Source organism: Herpailurus yagouaroundi, unplaced genomic scaffold, assembly GCF_014898765.1.
Source record: "Herpailurus yagouaroundi ecotype Mexico unplaced genomic scaffold, PumYag 166, whole genome shotgun sequence".
NCBI classification, from domain to species: domain Eukaryota; kingdom Metazoa; phylum Chordata; class Mammalia; order Carnivora; family Felidae; genus Herpailurus; species Herpailurus yagouaroundi.
Window position 1 is genome coordinate 22,821,447 of NW_024412407.1, and position 25,912 is coordinate 22,847,358.

The window sequence follows — 25,912 nt, forward strand, 5'->3', positions numbered from 1 at the left end:
GAGCATGAGTGGAGGAGGGGCAGAACAAGAGAGAGAGACACAGAACAGACTCCAGGCTCTGAGCTGTCAGCACAGAGCCCAATGCAGGGCCCAAACCCATGAACTGTGAGATCATGACCTGAGCCAAAGTTGGACACTTAACCTACTAACCCATGTAGGCACCCCAGGGGCTTAATTTATATCATGGGAATTTTTTTTTCTTGGGGTCTTGCTCTTCAACTTACTGGCTATTTGATCTCAGTCACTTTTTAAATCTCCATGTAGCACAGTTTGCTAATCTGTAAAACTATGGCAATAATACCTATAAGCACCTGATAATTGTTAGCTGTTGACAGAATTATTGTCAGATGAATGTGCTGGAGTAGCCTTTCTACCCTTTTACCTGATAACTTCTGGGTGTAAAATGTCTGGTAGGTAAACTACAGTCACATCAATAGTGGGCATTATCATTAAACCTGGGATTGAGCCAGATGTTGAGAAAAATGAAAACATGATCCTGACCTTAAACATCCTAAAAAATTTTTATGTGCATAAAATATATATGCAGTAGCAAAATTGTATTCAATTGTGAAGATTTATTAAACTATACACTTTGTGTATTTTTTATGCATGTTTTTAATCAATAAAAGTTAGAACAAAAAATAGAAAATTGCTATGGCAATCCTATAATGTGGGATGATTAAAAAATAATGGCATTTATAGTCTGGTTGAAATTAGAAATTGGAATTAATTAATTTTTGGAACCATCACACTGATAATAAAGGAGAAATCTTAAATCACCACTAACCTGGTTACCTTATTAACATTGGAATTGGTTCTAAAACCAGATGAAAATCTTTGCCTACTTATAGGATAAGTAAAAGAATTGGTTTTCTCCGTGTCTTTACACTATTTGAACATGTTCTCCTAGAAAGCTTCGAAGAAATAAGTCTTACAGCAATTAATTAATCTGTGGTTTGCCAAAAGCAAGAGAGAGTTTTTCTTCTATCTGTAGTAGAAAAGTCCTGGGACTTATCATAAGGTCATCCATGAACTAGTCATTGAGCCAAGGGGGATGAAGCTGCCACTGCCTGGCTTGTAATATCATGGGGAGTGAGAATATTGTGACTGACAGTCCCCAAGACAGCATGTTTTGGGGAGAGAGTGTTTCATTGAAGGAGATGAAAATAGGCAAACAATTCACATCCGTTTGCATAGCACGTAAAGAAGTTTTGACATTCTTTTGCTTGATCAAATTTTCAAAGTGGAGATAAGGAGACTAATTTAGAGATAATTGCTACAATCTGGGTAGGACCAATGAGGACAGCAGCTATGGAGAAGAGATGTGATAAGGAGAGATCTGATGGATGTAGCATCTATAAAAATGCTTGACTCATTGGATGCAGAGGGAGAAATCCAAGGTGACTCCCAGATATCCGGTTTAGGTGATTTGGATAAACGTGGTGACATACCTCTTAAAAAAGGAAACGGGAACAGAAGTAACTTGAGGCGGAAAGGAAGTAATAAGTTCAGCTTGGGACATGTTGAGTTGTAGAAAATGATAATGAGTTGGAAAAACAAAAGTAAAACCATACCGTAAAATTTTTAAAAATAGATAGATTCTTTGAACAAATCTAAGTTTACTTAATTCAAAACACTTATGAAGGAAAAAAAAAGAAGAAAAAGACAAGTTCAGTGACTTGAATTTCTTCTGGCAAAACTAGCACTTTGACTTATTTGGATACTAAAACAGCCTTGGCCTTCTCTTGAGAGTATCCTTTTTCCACAGCATTTTATTACTACTGAGAATACCTCTTTAAAGAATATCATTTTTCTCGTTTCAAAGTATTTCATACATTTTAGAGACCATTTGAAAAGACAAAGTAAAACAATACATCGGAGCGCCTGGGTGGCGCAGTCGGTTAAGCGTCCGACTTCAGCCAGGTCACGATCTCGCGGTCCGTGAGTTCGAGCCCCGCGTCGGGCTCTGGGCTGATGGCTCAGAGCCTGGAGCCTGTTTCCGATTCTGTGTCTCCCTCTCTCTCTGCCCCTCCCCCGTTCATGCTCTGTCTCTCTCTGTCCCAAAAAATAAATAAACGTTGAAAAAAAAAATTAAAAAAAAACCAAAAAAAACCAAAAAAAACAATACATCATGTACAATAATAAATACTTTGACAGTCTCTTGTCTCTAATATGTTTTCAGTTATTATAAATAACATGTCATTATAAAAAATAGAAAAATATATGAATATATATAATATAAAATATTTATATTAAATATATTGACATATTAATATATTTTGATATATATTAAAATAAAGTATATTTAATATATTTATATAGTAATTAATATATATTAAAATATAAATATATATACATATATAGATATAGAAAAAGAGTTAAGATCACTTAAATCTCACTACCTTGAAATAGCCACTGTTAGTGTTTTGTCTGTGTTTTCATGAGTCTCATATATATACACACACAGATGCAAATTTACTTAGATGGGATCATATCATATATGCTCTTTTTATCACAGGTATCTATGTATTTTTAAAACTGTTTATTACTTACTTATGTTTCTTTTATGTTTCCTTCCTTTTCTTTATTCCTTTATTTTCTTTATTCTCTCTCCAAAATATCTTACTTACATTAATGATATATATGTTTATGTATATTTAGTAAATTATATATTATGTAAATATATATACATATATTTTATATATGTATGTATAACGGATATATACAAAGCTATGGAGAAATTGGTAATTATTTTAAATTTGTTTTTAAAAACTAAGGTCAAGGGTGTCTGGGTGGCTTAGTCAGTTAAGCGTCTGACTTCCGCCCTGGTCGTGATCTCTCAGTTTGTGGATTCTAGCCTGGCGATGGGCTCTGTGTTGACAGCTCAGAGCCTGGAGCCTGCTTCAGATCCTGTGTCTCCCTGTCCCCCTACTTTCACTCTGTCTCTCTCTCTCTTTCTCTAAAATAAAGAAACTTAAAAAAAAAAAAAAACTAACATCATATTCTGTATACTTTTCTGTATCTAGCTTTCCTCCCTTTCTCCCCATTGTGAAAATCTTGTCAAATCATTTGTTTTAGGTACCACAATAGATTGTCTCATCTACTTGAGAGTAACTTTCCTAAGAGCAGGGACAGTGTCATATTTGTTTACTGTAAAACTTAGTATCTCAAAGCACAGAGCAGGGACATAAGAGTGAACATACTGATGTTTTCAATAGCTTGAAGCTGGACTATTGAGGATGAAAATATTTAGGCTGAGTAATTCATCAAAGCTCGTTTACGCAAATCAAGAAGTGACAGAACTCAACACCCCATGAAGTTGATATTATTATGTCTTCCTGTTTCATACATGAAAAAAATGAGGTACATAGACTTAAAACAACTTTTCCAAGAACTCAAAATCTGCTGATTGCATAGTACTACACCCCAGTCTCACAAATGCCAACAAAATGCCAACAATATCCCTCATGTTCTGTGAAATAAGTGTCAGTCATAATCAGCACACCCCTCTTGGATAAGAGAATAACTGAATCTTGAGGACTCAGATCATGCTCTTTACCAGGAGCTTTTCATGCTTCTCCAGCAGTCAGTTTTCCTCTTTAGTGGTCTTTTAGGTGAGTACTGGACATGAATTTTCCCATTTCATTTACAGAAGAGAAGATGGAGACACAATGAGGTTATTTTATCAAGTGACATGCAAGAAGTCAGTAAAGGAAAGAGACAAAGAAGCCAGTTTTATTGATCCCCAGGCTACAATTCTGCCTCTCAACAAAACCTGAATTCTGAAAAACCCCGTTCAGCTTCAGTTTTGTTATAAAAGTAAATCTCAGCACTCGTTTATTTTATGGCTTTCAGGAGAAGAAAAGCAGGAAATGTGGTGATGCTTCATTAGGGGCTGGTACATAGCTGGCAATGCAGAGTCAGGCTGTGTCTCTCCTGAGCTGGGTGTGCTGCACAGATGGCCTATGTCAGAACCTCCCAGAGAGTTTGTAGAAAGGAAGAGCCTGGATCCACCCACTGAATTGGAATCTGGAGGATGGAGCCTGGAATTTAGGGGATGAACTATGGGATACACTTTTAATAAACATGTCAGATAACTTTCATACATAGTAACAGTTGAGAACAATTGTTATGCCCTTCAAAGGACTCTTTTAGACATCTTGGCTTAGTGGGAAAGGCAGCCACTTACTGTAGACTCTTGGGGAAGTTACTTAAATTCCCCAATTCTTGGTTTCCACATCTATAAAATGGGGATAATAGCACTTATTAACACATGAGGATATCATAATAATAAAAGTAAAATATGTAAAGATTCTGGTACTTTATGATTAACTATAAATGGCATTAGGCCCAAATCAATCATAATTAGATAGAAAGCTTGTGAGCTTTTGAAAACACGAATCTGATTCACTTGGTGTCACTTTCAGTTTGGAAAGAATCTTGAAGAAAGGAAGTTAGGAATCCAGTGATACGCAGTGACTAAACTCAAATGAAGATCAAGATCTTAAAACTCTTTATGAAGCACCATCACTCCCTCATGGCATTCTTTAGGAGCAGATGGAGGGGTAACAGGATGTGAAAGCAGACCCATAGGCATGGAACAGAGGATGGCAGTTGTGAAATACATTCAGATGGCGTGGTGCTGTTTAGATAAGATGGTAAAACTATGTTATGTTGACCCCGGTGCCAAATGGTGAAGCAATGATACCAGGACAACCTGGAAAATAGCAATATAAATACAGAACTTAGGGAAAATAATGGGGATATGCCAAGTTAGGAAAAAAAAACAAAAAACAAAAAAGACCCAGAATCTTCATGAATTCCAACTTTATAAATGCATGTGATGGAAAAAGTACATCCCTTTTCACAAAAAAGGAAGCAACTAAAAAATGAAATTTAGAACCATTTCTAATGAGCACTGTAAGAAATTTTACCAAGACAGCTTCTTAGACATGACTAGAAATAAGTCACAATCTTCCATAGCCTTAGAGATCTCGGCAGTGGAAAGAATAACTAATTCTCTTAAGGCCTCTTTCAGTGGGAACAACCCCTCTACCCCCATTTTATAATAACACGGTAGAATGCTAACTTTAGTCTTATTTAGTCTTAAGTCCATTCTGAAATAAGAATATTAATAAACTGTCATTTCCATTAATAGGTTTCCTATGTTGTGCCTCTTGTTTTATGTTGTTATGCATTGTTCTTTAATACAAAAACAAATTAATCAAAGATGGGGAAGAAAATGTTAAGTACCATTTATTGAGTTCTTAGCTAAGGCTAAGATTTTTTATTTCTGTTGAGTTGTATGAGTTCTTTATATATTTTCAATATTAACTCCTTACTGGACACATGATTTGCAAATATTTTGTCACTCAATGGGTTGCCTTTTCATTTTGTTGATAGTTTTCTTCATTGTGTGGAAGCTTTTTAGTTTGATGTAGTTCCACATGTTTATTTTTGCTTTTGTTGCCTTTGCTAACTGCTATTATGATGCTCATTTTACTTATGAGGAAATTAAGGAGCAGGCTCAAAATCATTGAACTTGTCAGGGTCAGAGGAAGGATTGGACCCATTCCTCCGTCTATGCACTAATTACCATACATAGAAGAGGGGCCACTCATGTTGTTGATTAAGAAGAATTTCTCCATCAGTGACTGGAGAAACCCTGATTGTGTTAGATTTTGTTATAAATCCACTCCTATGTTTGCCCTGCTTTCTATTCCTGGAACCATTCCCTCAGAGACCCAAAGGGTAACATTACAGCAATGAAATGAGCCATCTGTCACTGAATATTTTGGCTGCAAAGCTTTATTTTGGATCTAGTAGGCAGGAAAAAGACCTGACAGGGATTCTGCAGGGTGAAGTCCAGGGCAAAGGTCTGGTAATGACATTGCTGGTGAATGAAAATCCTTCTCTCCTACCTTTGAAGGTTTCCACGTGCCTGCTACCCAAGTTGATTATGATTATCTTAATCAGGAAATTGATATGATATTATCAGGAAATGATTTCCTTAATTGTCATACTGCTTCATTTTTGTTACCTGGAATCAGGGACAACTTACCTAATGACATAGAGGGAAAAGAAATAAAACATTTTAAATGACGTTAAAAATAATTTTCAGCCTGTGGCCAAGAATACCTAGAATATTTTTATTTTTAGAAATTGATAAAATTATGCTTACATTTAGATTTACAAAATTTATTTTTGAAGCAAGGTTTTCTGCTTTGATAAAGTTTACTCATTAAAAAAAAAATGGAATTTCACAAGGCTTGCATTTCAGCTTAGGAAACCATGATAGGTCAACACTTTGTTTTAAATTGAATGCAGTGACTAAGGAAAAACACTTTATTTTACTTGCATGAATACATCAATTATTAATCAAAATCAAAATTAAAAAATACATGTTTAATAACCAGAAAAAAAATTCTGACATTGGCCTCTGAGATATAGGAGCCAGGGAATATGCTTTCAGGAAACTAGTTAGGAGCAACTTTTGTTCCAGTTAAACAGGAAAAGTCACCTTAAAATTCTTCTATTAACCTCTCAATTTCCAACAATGTGGCTGTCAATTTACCATTTATAAACCTGGGATCATCTTAACCTTATAGGTCTTGGAATTTGGGTGATATATAGGCATTAAATTGGGGATATCTCCTCAGAACATCTCAATACCATGAAAGTCATCATCACTGAGCAAATATTTCACAAAGCATTTTTTAAAATGCTTATTTATTTTTGAGAAAGAAAGAGAGAGCATGAGCAGGGGAGGAGCAGAGAGAGGGGGACACAGTATCTGAAGCAGGCTCTGTGCTGATAGCAGAGAGCCCAATGTGGAGCTTGAACTCACAAACCGTGAGATCATGACCTGAGCCAAAGTCGATGCTTAACTGACTGAGACACCCAGGCGCCCCCTTCCCAAAGCATTTTAACACTTGCTAGTACCTTGCCCACCTGCAAGTGTGTCTAATCCAAGACAAAATATTGACCTAAATATAAAGGAGACATAAGTCATTTTAAATAAGAAATTTAGTAATAATAGTAATAAATAGTAATAAATGTTGTATAGTAATAATAGTAATAAATGTTGTATTTTTATTATGTGTAAATGGAAGAACAAAGTGCATGAAAACAGGATGGTAAACAAAAGGACTTTGAAAGTCACAAGTTTAGCCAGGGAAGAAGCAGTTATTCTTTGAGGAAAGGACAGGTTTCCTTGGTAGGTGGTGTGATGCTGAGAGAAGTCAATCACAGGAGCCAGTTGGCTTGGCAGAGAGTGAGGGAGCTCCCGACAAATTGCTCACAGAATGGCCGGAAGCAATGCAGACCTGGTTAGGGAAGAGCTATAGCGGTTAGCTCTAGTGGAGCCCGATGGGTCATAGAAGGCAGTTAACGGAAACGATGCTAAAGGCTCAGGAACTGGGGGTTAGGGGATGGAGGGCAAGATGGCTCAAAGCCAATGGCTGCGAATAAAGGAGAGGATATCAAGGGGTTGCTGAATTAAAGATGTAGGGTTGGCAGGACAGCTATGGTTTCTTATTTTTTGTAAGGCAAGTTTGTATATTTTAGTGTCTCCTAGAACTATGTAGTAAGGAAAATTGGTTGCTAAAGTAATGTTGCAACATTCTTCAAAGGACATTGAGTCTTTATCATGTCAGTCTAAACTTTTAAACTTGACACGTCCATGTCCAGAAAGTTAGACATGATTCTCAATGTTATTTCTAACAGTTTCTGGCTGTACTTACAATATCTTGATCTTTTGAAGATACAAGTCTAACAATATTGTTATTAGTTCTGCTTGCTAGGTGTGGTAGGCAGAATTCTAAAATGGTCACCCAAGAATCCACAGAACCTCTGGAAATGGTATATTATATGGCCGAGTTAACCTTTTAAGAGAGAGGTTATTCAGGTACAACTAATCTAACTGCATGAACCCTTAAAAGCAGGGAGCTTTCTCCTAAAAATGGCAGAAAAGAAAGACAAAGAGATTCAAGACCAGAAGGGGCGCCTGAGTGGCTCAGTTGGTTAAGTGTCTGACTCTTGGTTTTGGCTCAGGTCATGATCTCACAGTTTGGTGAGTTTGAGCCCCATATCAGGGTCCATAGTGACCGTGCAAAGCCTGCTTGGGATTCTCTCTCTCCCTCTCTCTCTGCCCTTTCTCCACTCGTGCTCTCTCAAAATAAATAAATAAACTTAAAAAAATATATTAACAAAAATAAAGATGCAAGAAGGATTTCATGTGCTATTATTGGCTTAAAGATGGAGGGACCACATGATGAAGAATGTGTGTTGTCTCTAGAAACTGAGAGCCATCTTGGACCAACAGCTAGCAAGGAGATGGAGGTCTCCATCATATGATAACAAGGAGCTGTGTTTTGCCAACAATCTGAATGCACTTGGGAACAGATTCCTCCTCAGAGCATCCAGATGCAAGCTCAGCGCAGCTGACACTTTGACCTTGGCCTTGTAGATCCAGCCAAGACCACCAGACTTTTCAACCCACAGAACTGTCAAATAATAAATGGACACTATTTTAAGTTGCTAGTTTGTGGCAGTTTGTCACACAGTAATAGATAAATGTTATCTGTTATGTCTAGGCAAATGGGACTCCTGCCTGAGCGATGGAAAAAATAAACCTCATCTAGGCATTCATTCTAAATTTCCCTGATCCTGTGGCTTCATCTTATATCACATTTGGTCATTAGCATATATTCTACTTTGTCGGGCACAGGAATATGATGATGCCTCTGTGTATTTCTTTCTGACAGCCTGGAATGAATGATGCTGCACTTAATTGTGTATCCGCTGGTGCAGGATTTAGCTCCATGAGAGCAGAAGTCAGTTTCACCAGCTGCCCTGTGCAGGGAAATCATCCTTGACAAGCTGAGATTTGCCTCAACTGTCACTCACTCTTTGAAATTCTTCTCATTTGTGGAAGAAAATGTAAAAACAAAAATACATCAGAGGCTGTTAAAATTGGGGTGTTGCAGAAGGAAAAAAGACCCTTTACTGTAACATCAGGCAGATTTTCAAAAGGTTCCTAGGGAATGCAGCATTAGCTGCTAATGCACTTGGACACTTGTGTTCAGGAGAATATATGCTTCTTACATATTCATGAGGGAGCTTCAATGTGCATACATCTCAGTGTTAAGGAGAGTCAAAACAAACTAAATCTGGAAGGTTGTCCCACATTCCCTTTAGAGCTAGGACTGTGAAGTACCCCCTGATCCAACCTTTAAAAACCTTGATCTAGAACAGAAAAAAAATTTCTAGGAACCTGCTTTATGTTTTATTTTCTTTCTTTCCTAGTTGGAGGTGAGAAAAGAGGCGAAAGCCCAAGCAAAACCATTATCTTCAGGCCTGATAAACTAATAGGTTGATGTTACCCTAAACTCTGCTTTGAAGGACCCAACCCCATCTACTGGGTGAACCAAGTTGAAGCAATCATGAGTTCCAGTCCCTGCTCTTTTCTTATTAGAAAATAAGAATTTCTCATCTCAAAAATGAGGAAAGTAATACTTAGCTCATAGGGCTGTCAGGAGAGTGAAGTATGAAGTATATGGAAAGCCTTTAGCATTGTACTCGGCATTGTAAGGGCTCCATGGAGCAGTTTATTGATGTTATTTTTACCTCCCGTTTCTCTGGAGGAGACACAGGGTTGTGTGCCTAGAACTCACTGGTTAATTCCTGATATAGCTTTTGCAGTGTAAGATTCAGTTCTTATAGTTTGCAGTTAGCAATGACTGAGCAGCACAGGAGTTGTAGGACCTGATGAAGATGGAGGGTTGTTAGCTTAGTTAAAATGTGTCACACACTTTCAGTTACAGCACTACTTTAAAGGCAGTGTTTAGAAATGATCGATACACTTGTGACAATCTGCATACATAACTATATATTTGGAAATACACATCCAGATGACCATTATTATTGATTATAATACAGGGTGATATAGAGGAGTACAGAGTCCTTTTAGAGGGATTTTGTAGGTAACTAATGTCTACATCAGATTTCATAGTTTATAAAGTCTTCCACAGCCATTAGTATAACAGTCCTTTTGGGTTATAACATCTCATAAGCATCATCATCTTCGTTGTTATCCTCATTAATCATTAAATGAATGATGATATTAAGATTCAGGAAGGCAAAATGACTTGCTTGAACTTGTTTGTGCTTTAAATTCCTAGGAGAAAGAAAGATAGAAAGAAAAAGAAAAAGAAAGGAAGAAAGAAAGAAAGAAAGAAAGACAGAAAGAAAGAAAGAAAGAAAGAAAGGTATGGAGGGAGGGTGGGGGAGAGAGAGAAAGAAAAGAAAAGAAAAGAAAGAAAGAGAAGAGGAGAGGAGAAGGGAAAAGGAAAGGAAAGGAAAGGGGAAGGGAAGGAAAAAGGAAAGACATTCCTAACGACTAAGATTTTTTTCCCCTTTCTAAATACTCCTATGAAGGGGGTGGGGTGCATAGGTGGCCCAGTAAGTTGAGCGACTGACTCTTGGTTTCGGCTCAAGTTGTGATCTCAGTTTGTTGGTTCGAGCTCCATGTTGGGCCATGTGCTGGCAGTGTTGAGCCTGCTTGGAATTCTCTCTCTCCCTCTCTCCGCCCCTCCCTCCCCCATCTCTCTTCAAAAATAAATAAATAGGGACGCCTGGGTGGCGCAGTCGGTTAAGCATCGGACTTCAGCCAGGTCACCATCTTGTGGTCTGTGAGTTCGAGCCCCGCGTCGGGCTCTGGGCTGATGGCTCAGAGCCTGGAGCCTGTTTCTGATTCTGTGTCTCCCTCTCTCTCTGCCCCTCCCCCGTTCATGCTCTGTCTCTCTGTGTCCCAAAAATAAATAAACGTTGAAAAATAAATAAATAAACAAACAAATAAATAAATAAATAAATAAACATTTAAATAGATATTCCTGGGGCACTTGGGTGGCTCAGTTGGTTAAGTGTCCAACTTCAGCTCAGGTCATGATCTTGTGATTTGTGGGTTTGAGCCCTGCTTTGGGCTCTGTGCTGACAGCTCAGAGCCTGGAGCCTACTTTGGATCCTGTTTCTCCCTCTCTGTCTGCCCCTCCCCTGCTCGCACTCTCTCTCTCTCAAAATTAAATAAACATTAAAAAACAATAATAATTAAAAAATAAAAAGATATTACTATGAAGGGCAATTTACTTCCAAGGAGTTATTGGAACCAACACATTCAATTGGGGAACAACAGATTAATTCTTGTATGTACCAGGACACCAATTAGAGATAATCACTATATGATACAATAAGTTATAGCAATCTAAATTTGTTATCAAGACAGGTAAATTAAGAAATCTGTTCCAAACTTCAGTGTGTTTTGTAATTAAGAATATGATTGAGATATGGGGTGATGTTGGACTTGTGATATTTAGGAAGAAGGTGGACCCATGCAATGAGGTTCCTAGATACTTCTATTTCTCCATAACTCATTCATGGCATAAATCTCTACAGGAAAGAAAGACATGTTTTGAAGTGCACTTTTATTTCTAGTTGTATATCTGTGGCCATGGAAAAATAAATTTTGTGCCTGTAAATTCAAAGGGTTGGAAGAAGAGTCATATTCACTTAGAAGCTCATTTATAACAGCTTCATAATTTCAGAGTTTTAAAGTTGCTTCCATACACATATATCTCATCTGTCTTCCTTCCTCCGTCCACATTTGAAACACGCAGAATCTTGGTAATAAAACCTCTAAGGGCAATGCTATTATAAACATTGTAGGGAAAAGAAGTTCAGGGACTTCTTGGAGAGTGTATCTTAGGCAAGGGGAGATCCTACCCCTTTTCCTTGGCGATACTGTTAGAAATAACAGATTAGTTACGTGTTCAAGACGCTTGTGGTTTTTTTCCCTTCTGGCAACTACTCAGCTATTGCTTTGCCTCCAGTAGAAACCATCTCAGTTTCTACACAGGCATCTGTGTTCTGTGGTTCCCAAAGCACAGGACCTTGGGGAGTTGCCTCGCAGTTTGCCATAGGTTGATCTTGCATTAACATGTACATTTTGATTTTTATAAAAATGATAGTTCTACACAGTTAACTCTGGTGCAACTTAGAATAATGCTGCAAAAACTTTGTCACTGGACTTTTGCCTTGGTGGGATTTGGAGAATATAGCACAGTCAGAGAAATCGAAAGGAATCTATCACCTGGGGGGAAGCATGCGTCTTTTTGATAAGCAAGGAAGTAACCATAACCCAGGGGATTCCAGTATGTTCTTTCCCTCAGGGTTGGGGAATGATGGGGGAGTAATTCAAGAATGTTCTGATTGGTAATATAAAATGGGCACACAGAGAAGGCTGTTTCCTGAAGAGGTGAGCTAGGATATATGCACAGGTCCTTGGGAAAATGATAAGAGGAGCTTAGCTGTCAGTAGATAGGCTGCTCCTAGGTCACAACCCTCAGTTTGTTGTATATTTTTATGTTATTTGAGTATCTGAGTTAATAGGAAGTTTTGGTCTATATCTTGTGATTAGAAGAAGAAATTTACCCATATACCAGGTACTGTTCTGGGGCTGATGAGAACCAGTGAGCTGCGTGACCAATGCCAAATATAAGTCAGGGAGATTGGGGTGTCCAACAAGGCAGAAGGAGGAGTCTAGGACTCTCTCTCAAGTGAACCTAAGGTCAGGAAGTTGCCTCAATGACTTATCTAGATCAGTCCATGCATAGCGGGATATAAAAATGGGATTGTTCTTTTTGTATTACTGAGGGATTAAAGGCACAAAGTACCTCACTTTCTATATTTAAAGTGATGTCAGGGTGTAGTGAGAGATGCCGGTGCTGAGAACCAGCCCTATAACCAACCACCTTCCCTGCCTTCCCTTCCCAGCTAAGGTCCCCAAATAAACTCTGTGTGTGTGTGTGTGTGTGTGTGTGTGTGTGTGTGTGTGTGTGTCGGGGGGGGTGGTTGGAGATAAAATGCTGCCTTTGAAAAGGTACTATCTTTGTGGAGAGAAGTTTTTCTTTCCATATACTGTATACATTATCACCTCCCAAGGCCAAGGAAGGGGTATCTCAAGATAATTGCCAAGACAGCTTGTGGGGATGGGGTGGGTGGGGTGGGGTGAAGGTGGGGGTGGGTAGATGGGGGATGGGAGGGGGCAGGGTGCCTGAACTTTTCTGCCCTCTCCACTTCCACAGACTCAGAAACTAGGATCTCTTCACTGAAATTTGAGTCCCATTAGACTGCTGAGTGCCAGTTGTTCCTGGGGCAAATAGATAAAGTTCTGCAAAGAAACAGGCCAGGAGACCAGATTGCATAGACACAGTGGTTCTTCCTCTATTGACAAGGGCATGAAAATTGAGTAGATGGGGCTAGGCTATATTCTGGAAGATGAATTCTCTGAAGCAAGAGGCCATGAGGCTGATGGCCAATGGTAGGAGCTAAGAGTGGGTGGCCAGAGCCCCCCTCCCAAATCTGCAAATCTTGCAGCGGGAAGGCTGGTCCTGCAAAGAACCCCATATGTTTTCTACACCAGTGTTTGACTCTCAGACACACAAACAGCAACAAAAGTTGCTGTTGGAGAAACAGCATTGATAATAGTGAGAACCACAACTTTGCTCCATCAAATAAGGAGGCATTGACCCATTCTTTCATTTCTCACTGCTCTAACGCTGGAGGAGCCAGCACCTAGAGGAGGAAGGAATGAGGCCTGCTAGAACAGATCAGAAATACCTCTTCCTAAGGGCCATCTCTAGTCCCCACCACATACATTCACACATTCTCCTTAGCCTGAGCTAAAGAGAGAAAAGGAAAAATATTTCAATTCAGCAACTGGAAGTTTCAAGACAAATAGTACTGTGTCTTAAACACTGGAAGTAGACCGTTATAATAAGTGAAAGTGGCTGAAAATACTTTTAAGGCATTAATCAGCAAGGAGAAAAAGGGGAGCATCGACAGAAATATTAAATATTTGGAGGCAGTTATTTATTGGAAGAAATAAGATGTTTTTGTTTACACCCAGAACAAATTGAAGCTCCTCAGTAAACTGGGGAAAATGTAACTGGGCAGACTGAAGGTGATAAAAAAAAAAATACAGTGCAGCAGCTAAGCTGAGTCCTACCAAGAAGGAAGAGAGAAAAGGAAAAAGAAGGAAAAGAAAAAGTGTGTGTGGGGGGGGGGGTGGGGGGCGGGGAGTAGGAGAGTCTTTTATCCGCTTCCACCAAGGAGAAGGCTGTGGAAGCTTCCATAATGGGCCTCAGGAACTGCCCTCAATGGAGACTGAGTCCAGAAGGTAATTCTTAAGTCTCTTTTATGACATCTGATCGTTCAATAATAAACAAAACCAGTGGCTGCTCCCTTTCATGATTGTCATTTAAGCATATATAAGTGTCTTCCTCTAGACTGAACATGTATAGTTCTTCATTGAAATCTTTCATGACTTGTATCCCTTTCTCATGCTCTCTAAAATGTGGTCGCTTTGACTTTAATATATAGTATTTTGACACAAAGCATTTTCTAAGTCTTTCATTTCCCTTCATACACATAAGTGATCATTTGATGTCCTGCCTTGAATGTGAGAAGTGGAAGCTAATTCAATACTACTGAACACATTTACAAAGGAAAAGAATTTTTAAGTAAGTTTCCCAATGCACACAAATAGATGAATGGCCAGGATAAATTCTTTCTCCCATTTCTAGAGAATGAAATAGGAATAGATTCTTTCCACTAAAACAGAAAGTTTATTTCTTACCATTATTTACACTTGTTTATGCCAAAAAGTAAGAGTGGCTACTGAGATTGTCTACATTTTGATAAAACACACACACACACACACACACACACACACACACACACACTTTTGTTTTCTTGATCAAGAAAGTGTTATTTGCCTCCACACTTCCAACCTGGCTAATTGTAATTGTCAAGTTGCCAAAATAAGTTACCCTTAAATTGAGAATTTTATTGGAACAGTCATCATAGATGGCTGCCACACAGATTGAAGGGCCACAAATACATCATCTGTAATGCTGGGAGGAACTTTCCTGAAGAATATAAATTTTACTCCCACATGATTTTTACTTTATGGGAGACCATAACTTCTGGAATTCCTAATAAAGAAGGAAAAGAGGGTTGTTTTTAGTAGATGCTTTTAGAAGGAACGATTGAATGTATTCTGCCAAAATGAACTCTTAAAGACTGTGCAGGTGCCTCATAAATACCTAGGTTTAGCCTATGTCAGGGACACATTTACTACTTTGATACTATGAATAATATAGACATTTACTATCCAGTATGACTCTGTAGTAGAACTTACATCAGGCACACTTAGATCACAGGAGCTTAAAAAAGCTAACTTTTTGGTACACTTGAAAAAACAAAGCCATAAGATATACTCTTGGCTGTGGCTTAATGACTAGTCATAGAAATCAGAGATTTTCCTTTTTTCTGCTCACCACTCTTCTTAAATGACAAGTCAGCATTCACATGCATATATTTAAATAAACACACACACATAATTTTTTTCAAAGATCACAGTGCTTTGAAAGTATTATCAGGCACCTGGGTGGCTCAGTTGGTTAAGCATCCAACTCTTGATTTTAGTTCAGGTCGTGATCTTGCAGTTTGTGGGTTTGAGCCCCGCCTTGGGTTTTGCACTGATGGCAAGGAGCCTGCTTGGGAGTCTCTCTCTCTCCCTCTCTCTCTGCCCCTCCCTCACGTTTTCTCTCTCTCTCTCTCTCTCTCTCTCTCTCTCTCTCTCTCTCTCAAAAATAAACAAATAAGCATTTTGAAAAATTATTGTCTTATGGGTTCTTTATTCACAAACTTCTTTTTCAAACATCAATGAGGGTTGTTTTCTCTGTTAAATAACAACTATAGTGAACATTTGCAGTGAGTAAATTCTTCAAAAGGATTTATTTTCTCTTTTTTGGGGGGGTATTCTGGAAGGGTGTTTATTTGCTCCTTTCAAGTGCACCTCTGGAGAATCTGGACTTTCCAGGAGTAAAGGCTGTGAAACTAACCTCAGCTATATAGAAAAGCCAAACTTCTTTGCTCCTGTACCCAGTAAAGGAATTTTCCTAAAAACTATGCACCTTTTCAGTCATTTTTAAGTTGACATGTAAATTCACTTTAATTGTTAATTGAAGGAAATTCATTTTTTTGTTACTAGGAAGTAGAAAATACTGAACATCTTGTAAAATGAAATAAGAGGAGGATTGACTGTAATTGGATAAATATTTCACAATACGATTTGATTAAATATATTTTAATTACCTAACTGGATAAAGCACCCTGAATAGCAAAGAAGCATGTAAAATTTACAGCTATGGGGTTTTTCAAATATTTTAGATTTTTTTGTCCTATAAAGTTCTGTAAAGTACTCCGGTTACATTGAACAGGATTAGTATCATTGATCTGTATTTGTTAATTATTGTGAATTCAGAAAAAATTTTAAAATAGGTTAAAATAACTTCTTTTTTAATGCAAACTTCATGTTTTTAAAAAAAATGTTTAAATTTGAGAGAGAGAACCAGCAGGGCAGGGGCAGAGAGAGAGAGGGACAGAGGATCTGAAGCAGGCTCCACGCTGACAACAGACAGCCTGAAGCAGGGCTTGAACCCACGAACTGTGAGATCATGACCTGAGCTGAAGTCGGATGCTTAACCGATTGAGCCATGCAGGTGCCTCCATGCAAGCTTCATCTTAACAGATGGGAAGATGGGAGATTCTCTGTGTTTAGGATGCCTTGATCAATCATGGAAGGAGTCTTCTTCCAAACCAGTCTTTCCCTGTTTACCTTTGTTTGGGGCCTTGGAGACTTTTACAACCCCAGAGAAATGCCCAGTAGTAAGATTTGATGTGTATATGTGTGAAGGCATGCCTTTCTTTTATAAAAGAGGAGAAGGACTGTGGAGAGGTAGCCTCATTTTCAGGCAGATCAGTTTTTGGAAAGAGCATATGTGAAAGTTGACGATTTGGAAATTTAGTCCCTTAAAACTATTTGTGCATGTAACCCCGAGCAAAGCCCAGTGTAAAGATCACCTATCTAGGCAATATCTTTCCTCACCTCTTACAATCGAGTACAATTTTATAAGGCATGCCTTGAAGTGAATCTTGATCTACTGCCAGTCCTTGCTCTACTTGTTGCAGTAAGATTGACCAATAAACAGGTGAATAATCACAACATGATGATTCAGCGGTATGATGGTAAATGTTTAACACCTGGCTCTTGCAGAAGGAAGGAAGCCTGCTTTATAGCGTTTGCCCATGTCTGTGGTATAAATACTCCCACCATGGACTATTTCAAGCTACAATATGAAGTAATCTGGCTTGCAAAATACCTGAAATTCACTATCAGCTCTCAAGCTCTCATGAGCTGGTCTGAGCCAACTCTAGCACACCAATGTGTCATGATTTATTAATTACACTATTCTTATTAGAGTCGGCTGGAGAAGCAGTGGGTTTGCAGTCTCCCAGGATTTTTCAAAATGCATGCTTACATTTGCACACTTATAAAAAAAAAAAACCTGATACCTCTCTTCAGGTTTCCACCTGACACCTCTATTGCCATCTGTACCGTTCTTTGGCTTTGTATCTAGAATGATGACTGACCTGTCTTTACTTGGTTTCAGCCCTTACTGTGATTTTATTCCATGTGTGTGCAAACCATGTTTTGTTCCTGGTACCAAAATTATGTAATTGAACAAATGTCTGCTTCCTAATATGCTTTACAAAATATTGTCGTTAAGCTGGCCTGTTTTATTCATTATCTTTGCAATTTTGGTTTTATTTGGGGGTATTTATAAGATACTTTTTCAGCCTGAAGATACCATTATATTTAATGGGTCATGACCCTTTGATTTAATCCCTTGGAAGCAGAGCCTGAGATAAAGATTTGAGTGCAATTTAGAGGTGTAGGGGACACCAATACGGGAGCAGGGAAAGAATACAAGGAAGGGAAGGCAGCTGATTAAAGGTGCATTATTAAGCCAGCTACCACAATGAGTGACTAGAGCTTATTCTTGTGGGTAAACACATGCCTCAGAATTACCCTGCTGAAGAGATAGGCTGCTGGGGCATTTATACATGAGTCCCTGAGAACCATTGGTTGAGAGCTGCTTCTGAGGGCTGTTTCTGAGGTTGCTCATCCTGGCTTTTCCGTGGTAGCTTTGTAGGCAGATTGTCTTTTGGTCCTGGGAAGTGTCCTCAGGCCAGAGATGCAAATATTGGCAGTTGGAAGAGGACCAAGGAGGAAGGGTGGGCACTGACCCAATGTCTGCTTTGTGTTAAAACTTTCGCCAAATATGGGAGTACTTCATTAGTATTACCATTTTGTCTAAAAAAACCTCCAGTTTCTTATACATGTACATGGTACCTAAGGAAACCAAACTCAAATCAATCACATTTTGTCTTGACCAGGGTTTCTTACATTAGGCAGGCATTTGAATCTCATAGGAAAATGACTCCAAAGACAAAAACCAGAGACCCCACTTATTCTTAAATGCATCAAAACTTGAGAGCCATTTCTGTAGAAAATGATTCCCAAATATTGGTCCACCCAGAGGATGGTGGGAAGTTTATTATGAAGCAATTATCTGGGGTTATTGTATTGAAAATAGATCCAGGGTGCACCTGGGTGGCTCAGTCAGTTAAGCATCCCACTCTTGATTTCAGCTCAGGTCATGATCTCACAGTTTGTGGGATGGAGCCCCATGTTGGGATCCATGCTGATAGCACAGAGCCTGCTTAGGATTCTCTATTTCCCTCTCTCTCTGCTCCTCTCCTGCTTGTGCAGGCATGCATGTGCTCTCTATCTCAAAATAAATAAATAAACTTAAAAAAAAGTAGATCCATGGATGCTCTCCAGTCCTCCTTTCTTTGGAGGTGTGGCTTCAGGTATATTTGTTTGTTTAAATCATCAAGTGATAATAATGTACAGTCTGGTTTGGGAAAAATGGCAAAAAAAAAAAAAGTCAATGCAGTGGTCAGAGGGCTGCATCTACAAGGGCTGGAACCAGGGATGATTTCTAAGCAAGAAACTGTAACTATATTTTTAATATATATGTCAAAATTTCTAAGGGCTTGGTGGAGCAGAGTGTGTCTTTACCCTATCTGGCAAAATTGGAATTAACAGTGAATGCAGCTATATTGCCTGGTGGTAAAGAAAGCCCACCAGTTCTGCATCTATGTAACCTTGCCCTATCTGAGTGAGTGTGGACTGACAGGGAGGCACTTACTAGACTAGTATTGCTGCTTGCAATCTGGACCAGAACAGTGACCAGATCTACTGTCCCTTCCAAAGGTGGAAGTTTGGGTGTAAATGGAGAGAAGGGAAAATAGTAGGTATGGGTAAAGGAATGAATACATGGGTTATGTAATGAGGGGGATCCGGTGTTACATTAACACCTCAAAAAAGGCTCAGAGCAAGAGAGGATATGTCACTTGATATGGTGAAGCCATATATTGCTGGCATTGCTATTGCTTTTGGAACCTGATGAGATGGGATGGAAGTCTGAAAACCTGAGCAGCCTTAGTTTAGGTGACATTTTCATATGATGTGATGATGATGAACTAGATGGTTATTAATGAATGGATGAAATTCTAGTAATGGCCAATATTTTTTGGCTTTTATGATTGTTTTGCTATTAGGGTTTGTGTTTGAGGACCAGGGTATGGACTGTGATACTGTGATCTGTAATAAGAAATATATATTTGGTCTAAGTCCCATTTTTAGAAAGGAGCTGCTAAAATCCTTAAAATTTCCCAAGTGAAAAGCGTGATGAAGGTGTCTTGATATCCATAACAAACACTTTTCAACCACACCTGAGTTTATGTTAATGAGATAACTTTTGGACAGCACCTGAGGGTGGGGGTTGGTTGCCAGGGGAACCTCCTTCCAGAAGGAAAAAGAGGCTAGAGATTGAGTTCAGTCACTAATGGCCAGATTTAATCAATCGTGCCAGTGAAATGAAGCCTCTATAAAAACCCAAAAGAATGGGGTTTGGAGAGCTGGAGAGCTTCCAGGTTGGTGGACATATAGAGCTTTGAGCAGAGTGGCACACTCAGAACTTGGAAGCTGTGTGCCCCTTCCTGTACCTTGTTCCTTGTGGCTGTTCTATGCACCTCTTCCTTGTGGCTGTTCCTTAGTTATATCCCTTTGTCATCAACTGGTAAATATAAGTGCATGTTTTTGAGTTCTGTGAGCTGCTCTAACAAATTAATCAAAGCTGAGGAGGGGTTCATGGGAACCTCCAATTTATAGCTGGTTGGTCAGAAGCACAGGTGACAACCTGGACTTGTGGTTGGCATCTGAAATGTGTGTGCGTGTTATGGGGGAGGCAGTCTAGTGGGACTGAGCCTTTAACCTGTGGGATCTGATGTTGTCGCCAAGTAGATAGTGCCAGAATTCAGTTGAATTGTAGAACATTCAGCTGATGTGAAAGAATTCCTTGGTGTGGAACCACACACACACACACACACACACACACACGCACACGCACACGCACACGCACGCACACACACACACACACACACACACACACATTGGAATTGTCAGAATTTTAGAAACAGGCCTGGGAATGTTTGCCAGCTATGCTTAAGCATTTTAGAGGAAATCTTTTTCCTTTGTCAGTGACACAGTTGATTAATACTTTGCCTCCTATTCACTTTCATCTTCTAATACATGCCCTCCCAGATTGTCTGCCATAAATATGGAGTACTTTTTAACTTTCTATTACACAGACTGTTTTCTCTTTTTTTTTTTTTTGTTCATTTTTATTTATTTTTTATTTTAGAGAGAGTGTGAGCAGGAAAGAAGGGCAGAGGGAGAGAGAGAATCTTAAGCAGGTTCCATGCTCAAGGTGGAGCCCTACACAGGGCTCAATCCCATGACCCTGGGATCATGACTTGAGCCAAAATCAAGAGTCAGATGTTCAACCAACTGAGCCACTCAGGCATCCCTGGACTATTTTCTTAAAAGTTAAATTAAGGGGCGCCTGGGTGGCGCAGTCGGTTAAGCGTCCGACTTCAGCCAGGTCACGATCTCGCGGTCCGTGAGTTCGAGCCCCACGTCGGGCTCTGGGCTGATGGCTCAGAGCCTGGAGCCTGTTTCCGATTCTGTGTCTCCCTCTCTCTCTGCCCCTCCCCCGTTCATGCTGTGTCTCTCTCTGTCCCAAAAATAAATAAAACGTTGAAAAAAAAATTAAAAAAAAAAGTTAAATTAAATTAAATTAAATTAAATTAAATTAAATTAAATTAAAAGTTATATTAAGGAAGACACTTGTTGGGATGAGCACTGTGTGTCATATGTAAGAGATGAATCACTGGGTTCTACTCCTGAAGCCAACACTACACTGTATGTTAACTTACTTGAACTTAAATAAATTAAAAAAAAAGAAAGATAAAAAAGAAAATAAATTTTGCTAGTTATTGCAACTCTTCTATGAAGTCTTCCCTGATTTCTCATTCCTTTGGCCTTCCATACTCCAATAAAAGCTTTCCTCATGGCACTTCCCACTTGTATGGAAATGATGTGTTTGTTATATGTTGGTGGTTCCTGCAAAACTGCAGGCTTCACCAGGTATGAACCTGGTTTTACTCAGCTTTGTATCCCTATTCTTGAACACAGCATCTGGTAGATAGTGGGTATTAATAAATACCTACTAAACAAAACCACATTTCTCTTTAGGAGCATATGAAAGAAACTCAAGAAGATAAACATTCTCTGTGAAACAAAAACAATTATAAGCCCTTTTGAAAAGGGAACATTCATCTTATAAGCTATAAAAACTGATGGACTTTCATAAACTAGCATTTATTTGTACTTAACTCCTAAAAGGATTGATTTGGTTAGTATTCTTGCAGGAAAAAAAAAATACTGCAGTTATCCACGACCAATCACTAATATGCCTATCTGTTCTTCCTTCCTTCCTTTCTTTCTTTTTCTTTCTTTCTTTCTTTCTTTCTTTCTTTCTTTCTTTCTTTCTTTCTTTTCTTCCTTCCCTTCTTTCTTCCTCCCTCCCTCTTTCTTTTCTTTTCTTTTACATTAGAGAATAAATATGGTTCTTTTTTAGGGAATCATAGATAACAACATTATTTATGATGATCAAAAATCATCATAAAGGCAGCTTAATGATGAGCCCCTTAAGTCAAAATAAAGAATTTTTAGTAAAGAAAACATCATTTATTAAAATACACTAAAGAAAAGAGAAAATAAGAGGCTAAATAAAGGACAACTCATTAAAAATTTCATCCTAACAACTTGTATAATGTACAAAAGGTAGAAAGTTACTCTGGTGACCTGACAGAAATTCCCTTTGTGGAATATGACTCTGAAATGAAAGATTTTCCACAGTGGTTTATAGAAATACATTTAATTGTATAGTTACTTCCTGTATAGTCAAAGCTGCAGAAAAAGTTATTGGGAGATGTTATAAAATTTCTTTCCCAGGGGGATCATAAGACTGGGATTGAAACCCCTCTACCTGATGGGTTCTAAAAGTGGTGTGAGTTAGACCTGAGGACCCTTTAATTTTTCTCTTAGCCTTCACTGTGATAGTGGCTGTATATTTCAAGTTGGATTAGAATAAAATTTATTTTAAGAATAAATTCATCTTTATAAAGAGAGAGAAATGCTGCAATTTGTGATAATGATACATTTATTTTGGGCTCCTGGGCTTCAAATTGATATGGAACTGAATCATACAGAAATTATAGTATGCAAATGAAGTAGTTGAGATGCTGGAGTTTCTTCTCATGATATTAAAATTAATCCTATCAGAGGATGCTGCATGTTAAGTCAGGAGAAAATATTCTCAAATGAATGTTGGGTTTCATGTTAGAACATCAAAAATCATCATTCGGTATCATTTGATTTTTGACTGAAAACTTCTTGTGATAAAACAAGGTTTTCTCTCTCCCCTCACCCCGTTTCTTCTTTCTTTTTCCTAGAGGTTACCTTGCGAGTTCTTAATTTGGTAATATTTTATGCTGCTCCTGATAGGAGGTCATAAAAAATAGTGGGGTTTCTGAGTCAGTCATAATATGAAAAGTACAGTTATCTCACTTTGTGTTTATGAAAGAGAAGAAGCAAAAGAAAGAAGAAAGATAGTATTAAAACATGGTTTTTTAAATGGCCAGATTTATAACCTGAGAGACTGAAGGCCCCATTTATTCACAGGAGAGGTATGAAGGAGTTATCTGTGCGGTGGTGACTCCTCCTGCTGAGCCGAAGGGCTCACCTACAGATGAGGTGATTTAGTTTCTAGAACAGTTCAGTCTTCTTGTTGAGTCCACTCACAAAAGTGCTAATTAGGGGATATTGTTATGGTGTTTTTGTCTTTTTTTTTTTTCGCTTTAACAGCTGTTCCCCATGAACTGGACACAGAAAATTAAGTCATTTTGGAGAAGCAGCTAGGCAAGTTGGATGGCAGTGATTCTGTCATTGCCATAAGAAGCTGGAGTATAAGCAGAGGCCTGGATATGACAGGCTCAGAACCCCATAAATCCATGGACTTCCTAAATCCGGCTAAATAAACTCTCCATGCTAAGGTTAGAAACCACAGAAGACCCAGCTTTAACAAAATGATAGCTTTGGGGTGTCTGGGTCTCTCAGTGAGTTAGCATTTGACTCTTGATTTTGGCTCAGGTTTCTCAGATTTCTCACAGTTTGTGGCATCCAGTCCAGCATCAGGCTCTGAGCTGACAGCATGGAGCCTGCTTGGGATTCTCTCTCTCCCTTTCTCTCTGCCCCTCCTCCACTCACTCTCAATATCTCTCAAACTAAATAAATAAACATTAAAAAATAGCTTTTGCACACAAGAATTAAAGATGAGTAAAAAATATATACATTTTCATTTTTTCCTTAGAAATACATTAATTTTTGCAGCTGGTATTGTTCTAATCACTTTACATCTATTAACTCATTTAACCCTAATACCAACATCAGATATAAGGTAGACATTATCCTCATTTTACAGAAGTCAAACAAGTACACAAAGGCAAGGAAACTGAGGCATGAAGTGGTTAAATAACAAATGAGTTGTGAGCCTAGGATTCTAACTCAAGCAATCTTACAACTAAAAATAAAATATATGTATGTTTATATCTATATATAGAAACAATCAGGACACATAGTGTAGTAGAAACCTAGTACTCTTTCAATGAAGAGTTTACCTGAAACTAACTCAAGTATATCATTCAAGTTTTGCCTAGCAAGAAAACACTTAACACTTAGAATTAAAAATCTCCAGATTCCAGTACTGTGACACTTTGATACTTGCAACAATCTCACCTACTCTACTAGTATTCCCAGCTCCTCACCCTATGTTTTAGATGACTTCATGTGTGAACACTGATTTAAATGTCCAAACCAGGATCTAGGGAGAAGCTATTATAAAAGGTTACAACAAACTCTTTCTTCCTTAGTACATTGCCTGTGGGGAGCTACCAAATACCTAAGAGAAGCTGCATAATAAAAACGACCCAGATGGTCTCTTTTCTGACACTTTGTATGAAGCCCATAAAGCATTATTGTTTTCTTTACCCATATTATATAATGCAGGTCATACAAAGGGACAGTGAAACCTAATAACTGTTCACTAGCTTTGGAAAAGAGAGATGCAGATAATCATTTGTGGTACAGAAAAAATTCAGTTAAAAAAATATGGGTCCCAAGTATTTATTCAGCAAACTTGGGAATCTATAGAAATTGAAGATTTTAAGTGCTTGATAAAACTCTCCTATAATTTGTTTTCAGTTATATCTACAGGAAACTTTGCTTTGCCGTTTTACTATTTATTTATTTGCCAAATGAAGAAAAATTTTATCATACTATGTTTTTGTTTTTATTTGTGCCCCTGTCTTGGCATAAAGAAATCATTCTTTATTGGTACTATATTATCTATGAACTGGAATAAAAAATCTCTTTATTAAGCCTCAAAATTACTCTTAGAAGTCCTAAGCAGACAATTTTTTAACTTATGAAAAATATTTTTCCTTTTTTTTTTTACCAATTGGAAGATATTTCAGATACTATTAATTTTTCGTAGTACATACCATCACATTACCTCATGGTTCATTCCTGTCGTTGCTATAGGTAGTTATATTAAGGAAGGTTAATCTTCTAGTCTAGATTTTATATGACAAATACAGAGTGTTTTTGGCAGTTACAACAAAATTATCTTTCCAACCCTTCTTTGGCATGTAATATTTAAACCAATTATAATTTTTGTATTCACTTTTTTGTCTTACTTATCCCACTATAAGCACTCAAGGCTTGTCATCAGTGCTTCTGTTCTGCGAGGCGTAGGGAGACTATTTGTTCAAGGTCATTGTGTTAGTATGTGATGACAGGAGATGGTTTCTATTGCTTATTCAAGAAACATTAAACCTTTGTCCAAATAGACCCTGATGTCGTAAATGTATCTACTTTCTTCTAACCAATCACACACTTTATTGACAGCCTAGCCTGAGCCAAAAGGGATGACTCATAATTGATTTAGGTATGGATCTGTGATGCAATTCTGGCCAAGGAGATAAGAATTTTAATTCGCATTTCACAGGGCAATTAATGAAACTCAACTAGAACCCAGCTTCCTGACCCCAAAGCCAACCATTTTCTTTCTTCTACACATGGGGACACTCATGGAGAGCATGCTTATTTTTAATAAAGTGTTTGGATATTTATTTGTCATTTGCATTGTCATCTGTTACCACATAACAATTAACCCAAGAGTGTGTTACTTGCAACAACAAATATCTATTGTCTCATCCAACTTCTGAGGGTCAAGAACCCAGGAGTGGCTTAGCTGATGGCCCTGGCTCAGGGTTTCTGAGGTTCTGAGGTTGCAGTCAAACTTGGCTCAGTAAGATATTTTGAGGCAGCGTCCAGAAAGAGATAGAGAAAATTAAAACAAAAAAATTATATATATATAATTATATGTATTTGGCTTAAAAACTCTCTTAAAATTTT

At 38.2% G+C, this 25,912-nt stretch overlaps 1 protein-coding gene across 9 annotated transcripts in view; it reads left to right on the forward strand.

Moving 5' to 3' along the window:
• The window catches only part of LMNTD1 (lamin tail domain containing 1), a 525,504-nt gene that overhangs the window by 128,999 nt on the left and 370,593 nt on the right, over window positions 1-25,912 (forward strand). The window lies entirely within an intron of this gene.